Genomic DNA, 19,953 nt, shown 5'->3' on the forward strand with positions numbered 1-19,953 from the left:
TGTCCAAAAAATGTACATAAGCCTAAGGTACTTTGGAAGGATATTCTAACAGGACAATGGAAAGGTCCTGACCCAGTGATTGTCTGGAGTCGGGGGTCTGTTTGTGTGTTTCCACAGGGAGAACAGCAGCTGATTTGGATTCCAGAGAGATTAACTAAAGCGATTTCTACAGACCAAAAAGAAGATGATTTGGCTCAAATCCATAACAGCTGATAACCAAAACTCCAGTTTGGCTATCCTTACATCTGCGACAGAACCAGGATGCTTTTTTCAATATCTATTTTATTATTACCCTTTCCCACATCGTGAAGTTCTATTTTGTTTTTTGAGCTCATACAGACCTAGGTTAATGTTTTGCTGATCAGTTCTATTTTTTGACTATAGAGTTTTTCAACATTGCAATGGAGATTTCACCTGTAAAAAGTTATAAGGCCTTTACCATTATGTTATGTGTTTTATGTATTATATTATGTGTGCACACTTGTGTTTTATGTTGTACGTTTGTATGTACGTATGTCCATATATCATATATGATGAGCGATCATGAAAAAATGGATCCAAATATTTCTTTTTATTCACAATGCAAATCAATCAATGTGATATAATAAATGAACACAATGAATCATGAAAACAATGTGATAATCTTAAGAAGCAGAAAAAGCATCAGACAAATCCAACATCCCTTTATTATGAAAGCACTAAACAATTTAGGTATTCAAAGAAGCTATCTCAGTATAATAAATGACATTACAAAATAATACTTAACATGACCCCAATATGGACAGTCTAAAAGCTCTTGCTAAGATATGGAATAAAACAAGGATCCCCATTTTCATCACTTTTATTCAATACAGTGCTGGAAGTACTAGCAAAAGCAATCAGCTAAAAGAAAAAAAAATCCAAATAAGAAACATAGTTTTACACATAGAAAACATCTTAAGACTATTGATAAACAAATTGAGTATTGTAGGAAAGGCAACCAACAAAAACAACATACAAAAATTAGTATTTTTTTCTAACAATAATGAAATGTTTTAAGAATTCACAATATCTACAAAAAAATCACAATATCTACAAAAAGATACAATACCCGAGAATAAAATTAAATAAGAAAGTAAGTGTTCTCTATAATAATCATTTGAAAGACTGATTAGAGAAACTAAGAAGGACACAAAATGGAAAGATCTGGGGCTGGGATTTTGGCTCAGCAGGAGCACTCGCCTAGCACATGTGGGGTGCTGGGTTTGATCCTGAACACCACATATAAATAAGATAAAGGTATTGTGTCCAACTACAACTAAAAAACCAAAATATTTCTAAAAAATGGAAAGATCACATTTTCAGTGATTGGAGAATTAATATTATTAAAATGTTCAGACTACCAGAAAATATACAGATTTGGGGCTGGAGTTGTGACTCACTGGTAGAGCACTTGCCTTGCATGTGTGAGGCTCAGGGTTCAATCCTCAGCACCACATAAAAATAAATAAACAAAATAAAGGTATTGTGTCCATTTACAACTGAAAAACAAAACAAAAAAATGTACAGTTTTAATGAGTCATACAAAAATCCCAAAGACAAAATTCACAGTAATCTAAAAGGCACTAAATATTTGTATGGAACCACAGAAGACCCCACATATCCAAAGTGATACTGAGGAAAAAGAACATGCCGGAAGTCATACAGTACCTAATATTAAAATATATTATAAAGATATATTTTTAAAAAAGCATGGTTCTGGCATAAAAATAGACAATTTTTCTCATAAAATATAGATCCCCAAAAGAAATCTATGTATTACAGTCAAATCTATGTATTACAGGAGCATACACAAGAGAAAGAGGACAGTGTCTTCACATAATGATTTAGGGAAAACTGGGTATTCATAAGAATCCAATTAGGATCCCATCTTCCATCATAAACAAAAATCATCTCCAAATGGATCAAACACGTAAGTATAAAGCCTCAAACTATGACATCAGTAGAAGAAAACATAGAGGAAGTGCTTTGGGACATAGGCATAGGCTTATATTTTTTACATATGAACACAAAAGTACACTCTACAAAAGCAAAAAATGTGATGAATGGAATCCTATCAAACTATAAAGTTTCATTAAACCAAAGGAAACAATTAACAGAATTAAGTGGAAACCCATAGATTGAGAGAAAATATTTGTAATTTACTTCTCTGACAAGGGCTTAACTTCCAGAATATATAAGGCACACAAACTGCTCAAGAGAAAAAGAACAAATAATTCAATTATTAAATCAGCAAATTACATGATTAGACAGTTTTCAAAGATAAAATACATCTGGTCCACAAGTACAGGGACAAAAAAAAAAATCGCAACAGTGCTAATAATCAAATAATCAGGAAAATTGAAATCAAATCCCAATGAGATAACATTTCAATTAAATTTCAATGGCTATTATCAAATATACAATAAATAATAAGTGCTGGTGAGGATATGAGGAAAGATCACTTCTCATACATTTTTGTTGGGAATGTAAATCAATACTTTAATTATTTAAAACAGTAGGAAGTGTCTTCAAAAATCAAGAAATGGAACTGCTATATGATCAAGCAATCTCATTAGTAAGCACTTATCCAATGGAAAAAATCCATATGTTGAAGATATATAGACATCACATATTTTATTGCAGCACTCTTCATAGTAGCCAAGATGTTCAGTCAACCTAGGTCTTCACAAATGGATGGACAGATGAAGAAAATGTGGTATGTATGTATACACACACATACACACACACACACACAATGGAATATTTTTCAGGCACAGGAAAAAAGAAATTATTTCATTAGTGGCAGCATCCATGGAATTGGAGGGCATTACACTGAGTGAAAGAAGTCAGCACAGAAAGACAAATATTGCATGTTCTCACTTATATGTGGAATCTAAAATATCTATCTCAAAGAATTATAGAGTAAAGTAGAATAGTGGTCACCAGTGGCCATAAGAAGGAAAGAGAGAATGAATAGCTAATGGATACAGGTGCCCAAATATATTGGAGAAATAACATTTAATGTTCTATAACACAGTAGGATAACTATGGTTAAGAAGAACTAATTGAATTTTTCAAAACAGATAGAAGAGAGGATTTTGAATTATCCCACCCCCCAAAACTATACTTTTCTTATTTTCCAAATAAATATGACAATCTGATCTGATCAGAATACACTGCATAGTGTGTTGAAAAATACTGTACCTCATAAATATGTGTAATTACTATGAATTAAATAGAAATAAAATACATATATTTTAATCCCAGAAAATGATATTTAAAATGAGTGGAATACTTTGTAGCTATAAGCAAGAATAAAGAAACTGTCCTTTTTAATAAAAAATACTTTTATTACTGTTACTCCTTCTAGATTAAAGTTAATATGTATTGGTGCATTATAAAGCATCTACATATTTTGGACTAACCTGGTATTGGAATAGGATTAACTATTTGAAGAGAAATATTTTTTTTCTCTCTCTCCACCAAGTATTGCCAGTTTAACTAACAATATAGCTATTTTGTTATTTTTATATATCTATTGCAGATTACTTTTCATATACAATACAGCTAGAACATTTGGTCTAAATTGTTATCATAATATTTTCAGTTTGGCTGAGTTAAGAATTGTGTGAATAGCACACAGTCCTATGGAGAAATATGTCTCATCAGTATTTATGAATAGTAAAGAAACTCTCTTAATGTCAAAAAAATTGAGGTGTAGAACAGTCTACAAAATTTGAAAGTTTTGTATTAAAGAACAAGTGAATAAAGTATATGGACTCAGATGTTCCTATATCTGTAAATAAAACTCTAAAAATATGATTTTCTTATATTAATATATCATATCATATTAGCCAGAATTCTTGAGAAAAAATAATTAGAATAAACTAATCTGAGTTATGAATTATTAATCTAAATGGTGCTTACCATTCTTTGTATCCCATGAAATAAATGTGATCATATAAAATTAATAATACTTAAATAAAATGGCATAAAATCAATACACATTGTGTTACATGATGTAGGAATAAAAGGCAATAGAAAACAGAGACACACACAAAAACATAGATGTATTCATCACAAAATGAGAAAATACTTATGACAATCAGTTTCTCATTTATGAAACTAGTCACATGGTCATCACTGGTATTTATAATTACCTTCTTCCACTATCCCTCCTGCATTTCTTTTGCCTTCAGCAAACATTTCACTTGGTCATTGTTATATGCCTATTGAGGTGACACAAAACACCATTGCTGAATGGTCTTGGCCATTTAAAGTCCAATCTGTTTTGGGTAATTGTGTTTTGCACTGACCTCAGTCATAGGGCATGGTAGCACTAAGATCTGACTTAAGGATTCTCTTATGTTACTGACAAAAACTTCCTTGCCTTCAGCAGTTATTATCATCATCTCACTCAACACTAAAACTTCTTTCTTTGCCTATTGATTTAGAAATATAAGGAACTCAAATTGAAAAGTTGACTGTAATAGTTTCCATTTCAAAGGAAACTATTTGCTGTGAATTCTGCTAGAAGAATTTTTTCTTTCTGAGATTAAGACCAGTATGTCAGCACAACTTAAAATTGCAGTAACCAAAAGTAAACTTGTTTTAGTAATTTATTAGGGGCAAATGGTGAATGGTGCCACTCCCTTTTCCATCCCTTGATCATTGTATCCATAAATATTTACTATCAGAGAAACAGTATACTGTGTTATATTTTCATTACTGTGACCAAAGTACTTGAAAAAAAAAACTTAGAGGAAAAAAAGTATATTTTCACTCAGGGTTCAAAAGTTTTATTTCATAGTTGGTTTAGTCCATTGCTCTGGGTCCAAGGTGAGATAGGACATCATAGCAGAAAAGTATAGTGGAGAAACAATGCTCATCTCATAGTAGCTTAGAAGAAGAGTGGAAGAGAAAGGGAAGATGAACCCTTTAAAGGCAGACACCCATTGATCCATAGCCATGTCTCATCTGCCCAAAGTTAACACTCAAGTCAATCCATTCAAACTTGGATGGGCTGATTAGGTTATGTCTCTCAACCTAATAATATCCCTTCAAAATATTCCTGCACTGACATTTGAGCTTTTGTGGAAAACTTCATATACAAACCATAACATTCTTCACCTAATATCCAAAAGTTTGCTAGAATTTTGATAAATTTTATGATGAATATGTAAATCTCTTTGGGTAGTATTTTCACTATTTACATCTTTATTAAAGTATTTCAGCAGTGCTTTATAGTTTTCTGGGTATAAATCAACCACCTATTTGGTGAAGTCTATCCCTAGATGTTTAATTTTTATATAAGATATTTTAATTGATGTTGTAACTTATTTTTTGCATTGTTCACATCTGAATGTTACCTCTTGATTGTACTAGTAAGCTTTCCATCTTTGTGACAATAAAAACAATTTAAAAGGTGCAAATGTTTCAGTATAGATTGATTGGTCACACTGATATCAGTCTGTGAAAAGGTAGATCATCATGGTCAGAAGTGCATGGGGGCAAGGCTATTCACCTCAAGGGGGCCAAAACATAGTGAATTTCTTTTATAACTAATCCGCTCCCCCCAAACCCATTATATTATTGATCTATAAATGAATTCATCCATTGATGAGGTCAGAGTTTCAAGATCCAATCATTTCTCAAAAACCCAACCTGAGAACACTGCTCCTTTTGGGACCAAGATTTCAAGAAATGACATTTTGGGGGACTTTTCCAATAGTGATTCTGCTGAGAAAGAAATCAGGAACACCATCCCATTCACAATGTTCTCTAAAAATACAATACATGGGAATTAACCCAACCAAGGAAGTGTAAGACTATCTTAATATTGAAGTAGAGAAAAGCTATAGATTTACAAATGTTGATCTTGTATCCTGTTACTTTGCTGAATACATTTTTCAGCTCTAGAAGTTTTCTGGTGAAGATTTTTGAGTCTTCTAGATTTATGATCATGTCTCCAGCAAACTGAGGTAATTTGGCTTTTTTTCCTATTTGTAACCATTTTGTTTCCTTCTCTTGCCTGGTTCCTTTGGCTAGAGTTTCAAGAAATATATTGAATAGAAGTGGTGAGAGTGAATATCCTTGTCTTTTTCCTGTTTTTAGAGGAAATTATTTCAGTTTTTCTCCACTCGATATGACATTGACTTTGTATTTCTCATATATAATCCTTTAAATGTTAGCCTTTTAACCCTAGGTTCTCCAGTGTTTTAAAGATAAATGGGTGCTGCATTTTATCAAAGCCCTTTTCTTTTTCTACTGATATGATTAAATGAATCTTGTCCTTAATTTTATTTACTTAGTGGGTTGTAGTTTTTGATTTGTGTAACATCTTTTAACATACCTGGTTTTAAAATTTTCTATTGGATGTAGTTTATTCCTTGTGAGGTTTAGGGATATATACATATGATGTGTGCATATTTATATACTATCATATGTTAATAGAGAATATTTACTTTTGTTTTCATTTGAATGCTCTGTATTTCCTTTTATGTTATTGTTTTGTTTTGTTTTTTATATCTATCTTTTATTTGAAGGCTATTATTATTAATAGATCAATATTTTGAATACTAAGATGTTTGATTAATTTTGTTCTTGTAAACTTTTGTTTCTTTTCCATAAATTTTATTTTTTATGTTTTTAATTTTTTTTTTAAATTTCTATTTTCTCTTATTTTTATTAATTTTTTCTCTGATTTCTCTATTTCCTTTGACTCTCTTCTCCTCTCTAATATTCTCTCCTCCACACTTTCTTTACCTTTTTTCCTCAATTTTTGCTCCTTCTTCCTCACAATTATCACATACCACATCACCTCTATTATATCTCATTACCACATGGAACTATAATCCCTTATGAAAACCTGCTGTTTTCCTCATGGGCAATAAGTGATCATATAATTTCTTAGTATTGTAACAACAAAATTGTAGATTTTATTGCAAGAGTTATTTGATTTAGTACTGTAAATTGTTTGTATTAGTTGTTTTTATTATGTGTCTCCTCTTAAACTGTGAGATACAAGTAACCTTCAGGAACACTATAAATCCACAATGTTGAAAAGCTATTGCCTCAAAATCAACTGTCAATTTCCTGACAATGGGTAGACATACAAACAACAGGAAAAAAATAAAGGGAACAAATCACCTCCAACAAACCAAAAATATGTCAGAAATAGAATGCATCAATACCACAGTGGAAGAAATGTCAGAAAAAAAAATATCATGAATGTACATAGTTAAATTGATCTGATGATGCAAGAGAGCAAATACAGATATTACAAGCCCATTTTAAAAAAGAGACAGATATTCTGAAAAAAACCCCAGAAATCCATGAAATGAAGGAATCAATAAATCAAATATATCAATAAATTAAATATCAGCAGAATATACCAACTGAAAGACAGTGTCTCAGGCAATGAAGATAAATTATATAATCTTAAAAGTAAAGGCAAGCATGCAGAAAAAATGTTAATAGATCATGAACAGAACTTCCAAGAAATATGGGATGATATGGAAAGAACAAACCTAAGATTTATCAGGATAGATGAAGGCTCAGAGATACAACCCAAAGGAATGCATAATGTTTTCAATAAAATAATGCCTGAAAATTTCCCAAATTTTAAGAACAATATGGAAAATCAAATACTGGATACTTACAGGACTTCAAATATACAAAATTACAACAGATCCACACAAAGGCACATTATTATGAAGATTCTTAACATAAAGAATAAGGGTAGAATTATAAATGTGGCCAGAGAAACAATCAACTAAAATTAAGAGAGAAACCAAATTGGAACTCAGCTGCTTTGTCAACACAGACCCTTAAATCTAGGAGGTCATGAAACAGTAATTACCAAGCTCTTGAAAGAAAATGGGGGTCAGCCAAGAATACTATACCATACAAAACTAAGCTGCAGATTTGATGATAAAATAAAACCTTCCATAATGAAAAAAAAAATCAAAATAATTTACAACCAAAAAGCCTGCACTACAAAATATTCTCAAAAAATATTTCATGAAGAAGAAATCAAATATAAAAATGAAATCCAGCAAGGAAGGAAATATGCTAGGAGTATAATTAAATTAAAAAACATACACTTAAAAAATTGACAGGAAATAAGAATCATTTCTCAATAAAAATGTTGAATGTAAACTGCCTAAACTCATCAATCAAAAAACAGAATGGCAAACTGCATTTTAAAATAAGACACATTAATATGTTGTCTCCAAGAAACTCACCCCATAGACAAAGACATCCACAGACTGAAGGTAAAATGATGGCAAAAAATAGTACCATGCACATTCACCTTGCAAACAAGCAGGGGTTTCTAAACTCATATCTGGTAAAGTTGATTTCAAGTCAAAAGTAATTAGAAGGGACAAAGAACGACATTTTATAATACTAAAGGGGATTATACATCAACAAGTCATAATAATCTTAAACATTTATACCCCAAATGATGGAGCACCTACATACATAAAACAAACACTTCATGTCAAATAGATCACAAAACAGTAATACTGGGTGACTTCAACACACCTCTCTCACCAATTGATAGCTCTTCTAATGAAAAATTGAATAAAGAAGCAACAGAATTTAAAAATACAATTAATAATTTAGACTTAAGATATATATATATATATATATATATATATATATATATATATATATATATATAATATTGTATCCATCTATGAATGAATATATTTTCTTTGAAGCAGCACATTGAACATTCTCTAAAATAAATCACTTCATAACCCACAAAGCAACTCTTGGCAAATACAAAAAAAAAAATAGAACTAATAGTTTGCATTCTATCACATCATGATGGGATAAAATTATAAATCAATCATAAAATAAAAAAATAGAAGCTACTCCAACACCTGAAGAAAAAAATAACACACTATTGAATGAATAATCGATAGCTGAAAAAATAGGGATGAAATAAAAAAAAAAAACACTTAGAAGTAAATGAGAATGGTGAAATAACATATTAAAATCTCTGGAATACTGTTTTTAAGTACTTTGGGTATAGACCAAGTAGTGGGATAGCTGGGTCAAATGGTGGTTCCATTCTCAGTTTTCCAAGGAATCTCCATACTGCTTTCCATATTGGCTGCCTCATTTTCAAGTCCCATCAGCAATGTATGAGTGTGCCTTTTTCCCCACATCCTCATCAACACTTTTTGTTGTTTGTATTCTTAATAGCTGCCATTATGACTGGAGTGAGATAAAATCTTAGAGTAGTTTTGATTTGCATTTCTGTAATTGCTAGAGATGTTGAACATTTTTTCATATATTTCATGACTGATTGTATATCTACGTCTGAGAAATGTCTGTTTAGTTCCTTGGCCGATTTATTGATTGGGTTATTTGTTTTTTTAGTGATAAAATTTTTGAGTTCTTTATATATCCTAGAAATTAGTGCTCTATCAGATGTGCATGTAGTAACAATTTGTTCCCAAATTGTAGACTATCTATTCATCTCACTGATTGTTTATTTTGCTTATAGGAAGCTTTTTACTTTGAATCCATCCCATTTATTGATTCTCTATATTAATTCTTGCACTCTAAGAGTCTTATTAAGGAATTTGGGGTCTAATTCAACATGATAGAAATTGGAGCCCACTTTTTTCTTCTAATAGATGCAGTGTCTCTGGTTTAATTCTTAGGTCCTTGATCCACTTTGAGTTGAGTTTTGTGAATGGTGAGAGATAGAGGTTTTATTTCATTTTGTTGCATATGGTTTTCCAGTTTTCCCAGCACCATTTGTTGAAGAGGCTATCTTTTCTCCAATGTACATTTTTGGTGCCTTTGTCAAATATAAGATAACTGTAATTATGTAGATTAGTCTATGTGTCTAATATAAGATAACTGTAATAAAAAGCATAATATAGGGACACAGCCACATCAGTGTTTATAGCATCACCATCAAATATCTAAACTATGGAACCAAACTAGATGCCTTTCAGAAGATGAATGGATAAAGAAAATATAGTACATATACACAATGGAATATTATTCAGCATTAAAAGAAAATAAATTTGCAGATAAATGGATGAGTTGGAGAATGTAATGCTAAGTGAAATAGCCAATTCAAAAAAAATGCTGAATGTTTTCTCTTATTTAAGGATGCTGATTCATAATGTGGTGGGGAGGGGGCATGGGAGGATTAGATGAACTCTAGATAGGGCAAAGGATAAAAGGGGAGGGAAGGAAAGGAGTGAGTATGGGGGTAGAAAGACCGTGAAAAGAGATGGACATCATTACCCTAAGTACATGTATGAACACAGGAATGGTGTGACACTACATTGTGTACAACCAGAGATATGAAAAATTGTGCTCTATGTGTATAATATGAATTGTAATGCAATCTGCTGTCATATATAACAAATTAAAATAAAAAAATGAAAAAAAAATCTCTGGAACACCATGAATCCAATTCTAAGGGGAAAGTTTAATGCATTAATCTTATTAATTTAAAGAACAGAAAATAACAAAATAAATTACCTAACTTTACATCTCAAATACTTAGAAAAAGAAGAACAAAGCAGCAATAAAAGTAATAGAAAAACAGGAAATAATTAAAATCAGAGCAGAAATTAATAAAATTGAAACCAAAAAAAATTTAAAAATTGACAAAACAAAAAATTGGTTCTTTGAAAAAAATGAACAAAATTGATAAACCCTTAGCCAAACTAAAGAAAGAGAGAGAAAACCCAAATAATTAAAATTCTTGATGAAAAAGGAAATATCATCATGGACACCACTGAAATACAAACAATAATCAGAAGCTACTTTCAAAATCTATACTATAAAAAATAGGCAATCTTGAAGATATTGACAAATTTCTAGAGACATATGAATACCCAAATTTTATTAAAAGACATAGAAAATTTAAATAAATAAGTTTCAAGCAATGAAATTGAAGACACCATCAGAAGCCTACCAACAAAGTAAAGCCCAAGACCAGCTTGATTCTCACCCAAGTTCTACAAGACCTTCAAATAAGAACTTACACTAATACTCCTCAAATTATTCTATAAAATGGAATTTTATGGATTCTATGAAATTAGTATCACACTGATACCAAAAACAAAGACTCACCAAGGAAGGAAAATTTCAGATTAATATCCCAGATGAATATTGATAAAAGTTCTCAATAAAATAATGGCACATCACATACTAAAATACATTAAAAAGATAGTGCACCATAATCAAGTGCAGTTCATCCCAGGGATGCAAGGGTGGTCAACATGGATATCAAAAACTGTAATTCATCAAAGCAATAGACTTAAATATAAGAGACAAATGATCATCTTAATAGATGCAGATAAAACACTTGACAAAATGCAGCACTGCTTCATGTCCAAAACAATAGAAAAAGTAAGGATACTAGGAACATATCTCAACATTTTAAAAGCTATATATGCTAATCCCAAAGCCAACATCATTACACATGGGGGAAAAAAGCATTCCCTCTCAAAACTGAAACAAGACAGTGACGCCCTCTTTAACCACTCCTATTCAACATAGTCCTCAAAACCCTATCCATAGCAATCAGACAAAGAAAGGAATTAAAGGGATATGAATAGGAAAATAAGAGTTCAACTACCCCTATTTGCCAAGGACATGATTCTATATTTAGAAGACCCAAAAATTCTACTAAAAAGCTTGCAGGACTCATAAATGAATTCAGAAAAGTAGCAGTGTTTAAAAATCAATACCAATAAATCAATTGCATTTCTTTACACCAAGGATATATCAGCTGAAAGATAAATCAGGGAAACTATCCACATTACAATAGCCTCAAAATATAAAATATTTGGGAACCAACCTAACAAAAGAGGTTAAAGACCTCTATAATAAAACTACAAAACACTAAAAAAAGAATTTGAAGAACTCAGAAGACGGAAAGATGTCACATATACCTGAATTGGAGGAATAAATATTATCAAAATGGCCATACTACCAAAAGCACTATACAAATCAATAGAATTCCTATAAAGATCCCAAAAATGTCATTTCAGAAATAGAAAAGGCAATCATGAAATTCATTTGGAAACAAAAGTGTCCCAGAATAGATAAAGCATTCCTTAGTGCAAAAAGTGATGCAGGAAGCATCACAATACCAGATGTTAAATTATACTACAGTACTATAGTAACAAAAACAGCATGGTATATTGGCACCAAAACAAGAAGACCAATGAAACAGAATAGAGGATACAGAGACACACCTACATAAATACAGTCATCTAAACCTAGATAAAAGCATCATAAACACACATTGGAGAAAAATAGCCTTTTTTTGACAAATGGTGCTGGGAAAACTGGAACTCCATATGTAAGAGAACAAAATTGAACTCCTATAGCTCACCCTGCACGAAACTTAACTCAAAGTGGATCAAGGCTTTAGGCATTAGACCACAGACCCTGCACTTGCAAGAAGAGAAAGTAGGCCTAACTCTCCAACATGTTGGCGTGGGAACTGAATACTGAATTCCTCAACAAGAGTCCTAAAGGGCAAAAAGTAAAATCAAGAATCAATAAATGGGAGGGGTATCAAACTGAAAAGCTTCTTCACAGCAAAAAGAACAATCAAGAACATGTACAAAGATCCTACAGATTGGGAGAAAATCTTCAACACCAATACCTCAGAGAAGTCATTAATTCCATGATATTCAAAGAACTTCAAAAATTTAACACCAAAAAATTAAGTAATCCAATTAATAAATAGGCAAAGAAACATAACAAAACACTTTATGGAAGAAGAAATATGATTGATCAACGTATATATATAAAATATTCAATGACTGTAGCAACTAGAAAAATAAAAATAAAAACTACACTGAGATTCCATCTCCGTCCAGTCAGAATGGCAGTTATAAAGAATACAAAAAACAATAAATGTTGGTGAAGATGTGGGGAGAAAGGCACTCTTATACATTGTTGGTGGGACTGCAAATTGGTGCAACCACTATGAAAAGAAGTATGGAGATTCCTTAGAACTTGGAATGGAACAACCATTTGATTTGACCCAGGTTTCCCACTCCTTAGTTTATACCCAAAGGAATTAAAATCAGCATACTACAGTGACACAGCCACATTCATGTTTATCACAGCTCAACCCACAAAAGTGAAGGTATGGAAACACTTTTGGGGTTCTTCAATAGATGAATGAATAAAGAAAGGTGGTATATATACACAATGGAATATTACTCAACCATACAAAAGAATGAAATTATGGCATTTGCTAGTAAATGGATGAAACAGAAAAATATCCTGCTAGGTGATATAAGTCAATCCAAAAAAAAAAAAAACAAAGGCCAAATGTTCTCTCTGATTTGTGGACACTAATCCATAGCAAGTGAGGGTGGAGTGGAATTAGACAGAGGGAAACAAATTGATGAGAGTGGGGAGGGAAATAGGAAAGACAGTAGAATTAACTGGCCATACATTTCCTATACTCATATTTATATACATGATCAGGGTAACTCTACATCATGAATGACCAAAAGAGCGGGAAACTAAATAGAATAAGTTATACTCCTATGTGTGTATATTCTGCCAAAATACACGCTACTGTCATATATAACCAAAATTTTAACACCCCTCCCCCAAGAAAAAGAAAAGAAAACGCCATTATGTACTTTACAGTAACCCAGGGAAGTTGTGTCAGGAACTTTTAGGCCATACATGACCTCATTTTAGGTTTCCATGACACCTGTTCACACAAGAATTGTTCCACACAAATTCATTTGACACAACAATAAGCTCCCTGGGCAACAAAATCTAGCACAGCACCTGGCCTACAGTCAGTACTTAATGGCTTTTCAGGATTAAGAAACCATGTTGGTTCCAGATGACAACTCATTTAATGAGAAACCCCCAACCTGTTCTTTCTTGGTTATCTTCAGAGCTGTTGTTTTGACTATCAATGACTAGAATTGATTCAGGAAACTATGAGTGAATAAGAAATTTTTGCTAAGTGTTTTGATATGTGGATGGATTTTGTTCCTCAGAATGCTTTACTGACAAATCAAGAATTGTCTGAAAGTATATTTTCTTAGACTTGAAAGATTCTAACATCTCTAAACAAGTTCAATAAATCCTGCAAACATGAAGATTAAACTCAAAAGTCTTTTTCTCAGCATAGCCATGTCTGTTACCTTATGCATGTAGTATCTTTTTCAATATTTTACCTTCATTCTCAGTGTGTCCTCAGATACAAAATTAATTTCTTATAGACAACAACTAGATTTTCATTTAATTAACTATATTAACCAATCTGTCTTTTGATTGTAAAGTTGAACTAATTTGTACTTAAAGTGTTACTGAGGTGGAAGCACTAATGTTACACTGTCAATTGTTTCTGGAATGTCTTAACCTTACTTTGACCCTCTGCTTTTCTGACTGCTTTAATTTGTGTCATATTGCTTTGATTTGTCATGACATTAATTGACTACTTTCACATATCTTTGTATTCATCTTCCAGAGTCATTTTTCTTTGTGGTTATGGTGAAGATAACATGAGTCATTATCAAATTTTATAATCTAATTTTAATTGATATTGCCTTTATGGTAATCACACATAAGAACTATAATATTTTACATTTCTTCCCTCCCACTTGATGTAATTGATGTTACAGTTTTATCTTTTTATATTCTGTATCCACTAATATAAATTTACAATTTGAGTTCATATGTATTTAAATTATGTTCTATAATTAAAAGTCATTTACACACCAAAATTACAATACTAAAACTTCTATATTACTATATATTTAACTTTACCTGGTAGATTTGCTATTTTTCATGTCTTGTTATCTATAATCATTTTATTTCTATTTAAAGGATTCCTTTTAGCAATTCTTATAAGAAAGCTCTAGAAGTGATAAATAAACATTTATATATCCAGTAATTCTTATTTTCCCATCATTTTTAATTTTTAAATTTTTTAATTAGTTGTACATGACAGTAAGATGCATTTATGCACTTTGATATATCATGTATAGATGGGATATAATTTCTCATTTTTTGAATGTACATGTTGTAGAATCATATTGGTCATGCACTCACATAAACACATATAGTAATAATGTCTGTTTCATTCTACTATACTTCCTATCCCCGCATCCCCTCCTTCATTTATGTCTACCTAATCTCAGATAATACTATTCCTCTCTAGTCCCCCCTGCCTTATTGTGAATTATCAACTGCATATTAGAGAAAAGATTCAGCCTTTAGTTTTTGAAGATTGGTTTATTTCTCTTTACATGATATTCTCCAACTTCACCCATTTACTAGCAAATGTCATAATTTCATTCTTCTTTAAAGCTGAGCAATATTCCTTTGAATATGTACAACATTTTCTTCATCCATTCATTTATTGAAAGATACCTAGGTTTGTTCCTAAATAGCTAAAATCGTTTAACTATTGTGAATTGATCAGCTAAAAACATTGAGGTAGCTGCATTACTATAATATGCTGATTTTAAGTCCTTTGAGTATAAACTGAGGAATGAGAGAGCTGGGACGAATGGTGATTCCATTCCAAGTTTTCTGAGGAATCTCCACCAGCAATGTATAAATGTACCTTTTTCCCCACATCCTTACCAACATTTATTGTTGTCTGTATTCTTGATGATTGCCATTCTGAAAGGAATGCTATAAAAGACTTTAAAAGAAGAATTGACATTAATATTTCTCAAAGTATTCCATGAAATAGAAAAGGAAGAAACCTTTCCAAACTTATCCTATGAGAATAATGTCACCCTGATACCAAAACCAGTCAAAGACACATCAAGGAAAGAAAACTTCAAACCAATATCTGTGGTGAACATAGATGCAAAAATTCTCAGTAAAATTCTGGCAAATTGCACACAAAAACATTAAAAAGATAGTGCACCATATCAAGTGGGGTTCATCCCAGGGATGCAGGGTTGGTTCAACATACAGAAATCAATAAATGTAATTCATCATATTAATAGACTTAAAACCAAGAATCACATGATCATCTCAAGAGATGCATAAAAAGCATTTAACAAAATACAGCATCCTTCATGTTCAAAACACTAGAAAAACTAGGGATAGTAGGAACATACCTCAACTTTATAAAAGCTATATATGATAAATCCAAGGGCAGCATCATTCTAAATGGTAAAAAATTGAAAGTATTCCCTCTAAAACCTGGAACAAGACAAGGATGTCCTCTTTCACCACTTCTATTCAACATCATCCCTGAAACTCTAGTCAAAGCAATTATACAGAAGATAGAAATTAAAGGGATACAAATAGGTAAAGAAGAACTCAAGCTATCACTATTTGCTTATGACATGATTTTATGTCTAGAAGATCCAAAAAAAATTCTACCAGAAAACTTCTGGAACTAATAAATGAATTCAGCAAAGTAGCAGGATATAAAATCGACACCCATAAATCAAACACATTCCAATGCATCAGCGATGAATCCACTGAAAGAAAGATTAGGAAAACTACCCCATTCATGCTAGCCTCAAAAAATAAAATAAAATATATGGGAATCAATCTAACAAAATAGGTGAAAGACCTCTAAAATGAAAACAGAACACTAAAGAAAGAAATTGAAGGAAACCTCAGAAGATGGAAATATCTCCCATGCTCCTGGATAAGCATAATTAATATTGTCAAAATGGCCATAGTATAAAAAATGTTATACAGATTTAATGCAATTCCTATGAAAATACCAATGACATTCTTCATAGAAATATAAAAAGCAATCATAAAATGTATTTGGAAAAATAACAGACCCAGAATATCTAAAGCAATCCTTAGCAAGAAAAGTGAAACAAGAAGCATCACAATATCAGACTTTAAACCTAATACAGAGTTATAGTAACAAAAACAGCATGGTATTGGCACCAAAATAGACTTGTAGACCAATTGTACAGAATAGAGGACACAAAGACAAACTCTCATAATTATGGTTATGTCATATTAGACAAAGGATACAAAAACATTCACTGGAGAAAAGATAGCCTATTCAACAAATTGTGCTGGCCAAACTGGAAATCCATATGCAGCAAAATGAAATCAAACCTCTATCTCTCACCCTGCACAAAAATTAACTCAAATTGGTCAAAGACTTAGGCACTAGGACAGAGACCCTGAAATTACTAGAAGAAAAAGTAGGCCCAAATCTTCACAGTGTCAGCCTAGAATCTGACTTCCTTAACAAGACTCCTAAAGCACAAGAAGTAAAATCAAGAATTAATAAATATGATGGATTCAAATTAAATAGCTTCTTCTCAGCAAAGGAGACAATCAATAATGAGAGGAGAGAGCCTCCAGATTGGGAAAAAAATTTACCTCATGCTCCTCCAATAAAGCATTAATACCTAGAATATATAAAGAAATCAAAAACCTTAACACTTCAAAAAATAATAACCCAATCAATAAATGGGCTAAGGAACTGAACAGACACTTCACAGAAGAAAAAATACAATCAACCAACAAATATATGGAAAAGGGTTCACCATCTCTAGCAATTAGAGAAATGCAAATCAAAACTGTACTAAGATTTCCCATAATTTTTTATAGCTTCTCTGCACTGGGGATATAGCTCAATTAGTAGAGCGCTTACTTCACATGCACAAAGCTCTGGGATCAATCCCCAGCACCATTAAAAAACAAAACTTCTCTGTTTATAGTATTTTTGGTTAAAATTATTTTTATTTTAGCAAAGCAGAAACACAGGGGACTCCTGTCCTAGAGGCTATGATCCTGCCCAGCAGCAGAAAGATTTTAAGGAGGTTATTCAAAGGTACATTCCACATTTTCTGCACTGGAATTGTACTTCATTTGTTATTTTGGAAGAGAATCATTTCTGAGGTCTTCTGATACCGTCCCCAAAGTATAGATGACTGTCTTCCTATGGTGGGTGTGTACTCAAGGACAGATAACTCTGCCTAGAATGGTGAAGAAAGGTAGTCCCATTTCCCCTGAAATTATGGAGGGGTAGAGTTTAGGGAGGAGCATGAGAGAGGAAGAGAAAGAAATATGTTCATTTTAAAAATAAGTTGCAGTGACAGAGCAGCAAGGGCTAAATTCAAAGCATGAAGTAGAACATTGTTACATTTCCCCACTGTCAATATGTACATTCCATTTCTATGGAAAAATGGGAAATGACATCTTCAAGTTGCTTCCTGCTGAAATGGGGTGAGGTTAGGGGAAGTAACCCAAAGTCCTTGTTCTCTATCAAGAGGGGCATGGACAGTTAAGGGTATTCATCATCAGAGCAGTCCAGAGGTCCACAGTGGCATATGCAAGTGATTGGATAAGGCATGCATAGGGAGGAGGAGATCATACTGAGTGAACAATGTTTTCAACTATTTGTGTAATCTAAAACTGTTGAACTCATACAAGCAGATTACAGAAGGACAGCTTCCAGAGGTATAGCAGGGTGAATAAGATATAGAAATATATTGATCAAAGAGTAAATTCAAACTTTCAGTCATATGATGAGTAAGTTGTGCCTATGTAATATACCACATTGTGACTATTGTTTGATAACACTGATTTGTGTACTCAGAAAAGATACGGTGCTTTTGCCAAAAACTACAAAATAATAACTATGTGTTAATTGTATTGATTATAGTAATCATTTAACAGTGTAGTTTATCTTAAATATATGCAATTTTTAGTTGCAATTATATCTCAAGAGAGATGGTGATTAGGGAAGCTTTTATGTTAACATGTTTATTTTTCCTTTGAAAACATTAAATATGTTGCTCAAATGTATTTTAGATAGCATTGTTTATGATGATAAACCTGATCTTATGCTGAGTTTTTCCTCCTTATGTTATATCCCTTATTTCTGGCATTTAAAAACATTCTCTATCTCCTTATTAGATGGTTTTATTATCTTGTGCCTTGGAATAATTTTTGCATGCTTTCTTTCCTTGGTTTTGCTGATATTGCTCTATCTGTTGGTTTATATATTTTTCATCAACTTTAGAACATATTTAACTATAATTTCTTCAAATATGTTTCTGCCTCCCTTTCCATGTCCCTACTAAATTCACTATAGCTGTCCTTTAGTTTCATGAATGTGTGTAATATCATTATAATAATGGTTTAAGTAACCTTAACAACTAATTGTATCATTGGTTCTTTGTCAGGTTCTACATTTGTATTAGTTGTTTATCAAGTTCATTTTCCCCTCAATTGGATCTGGAAAATGCTTCAATTGATCATGTGTTCCCAGTGCAGCAATGTCCAGAGGAGAGGCTTTTGGAAAGTCATTGAATCATGAGGGCTCTGACCTCATTAGTGGATTAATAAATTGGTGGCTGAATAAACTGGTGGTAAGTGGATTCTAGTTGGAGGAAATAGGTCACTAGGTTTTGGTCTTTGAGAATATGTCTATCTCTTCTCTGAATGTTTCCTTCTTTCTTCTCTCTCCTCCTCCTCCTCCTCCTCCTCCTCCTCCTCCTCCCCTCTTCCTCCTCCTCCTCCTCCTCCTCCTCCTCCTCCTTCTTCTTCTTCTTCTTCTTCTTCTTCTTCTTCTTCTTCTTCTCTCTCTCTCTCTCTCTCTCTCTCTCTCTCTCTCTCTCTCTCTCTCTCTCTCTCTCTCCATTCTGGCACTCCATAAACTGAGATTCTTTCCTTCACAACTCTCCACCATGATATTCTGCCTCATTTGTGACTTATAGCAATAGACTCTGCTGAATGGCCATGGACCATCCAAAACCCTTGAAACCATGAAGTATATTTTTTCTCCTTAAAATTGTTCTTGTCAGGTATTCAGTCACTGTGGTGGAAAGCTGTCTACACATACTTTTGCTCCTTTGCATGTCTGATATTTTTTTACTGGATACCAAATATGATGAATTTCACATTTTTCCATGTTGGACATTTCTGTATTTATATAAACATTCTTGAACT

The sequence above is a fragment of the Marmota monax genome, unplaced genomic scaffold (genome assembly GCF_021218885.2).
Source record: "Marmota monax isolate L192 unplaced genomic scaffold, Marmota_monax_Labrador192_F-V1.1 WCK01_AAM20220418_F8-fsc00176, whole genome shotgun sequence".
In the NCBI taxonomy this organism is placed as follows: domain Eukaryota; kingdom Metazoa; phylum Chordata; class Mammalia; order Rodentia; family Sciuridae; genus Marmota; species Marmota monax.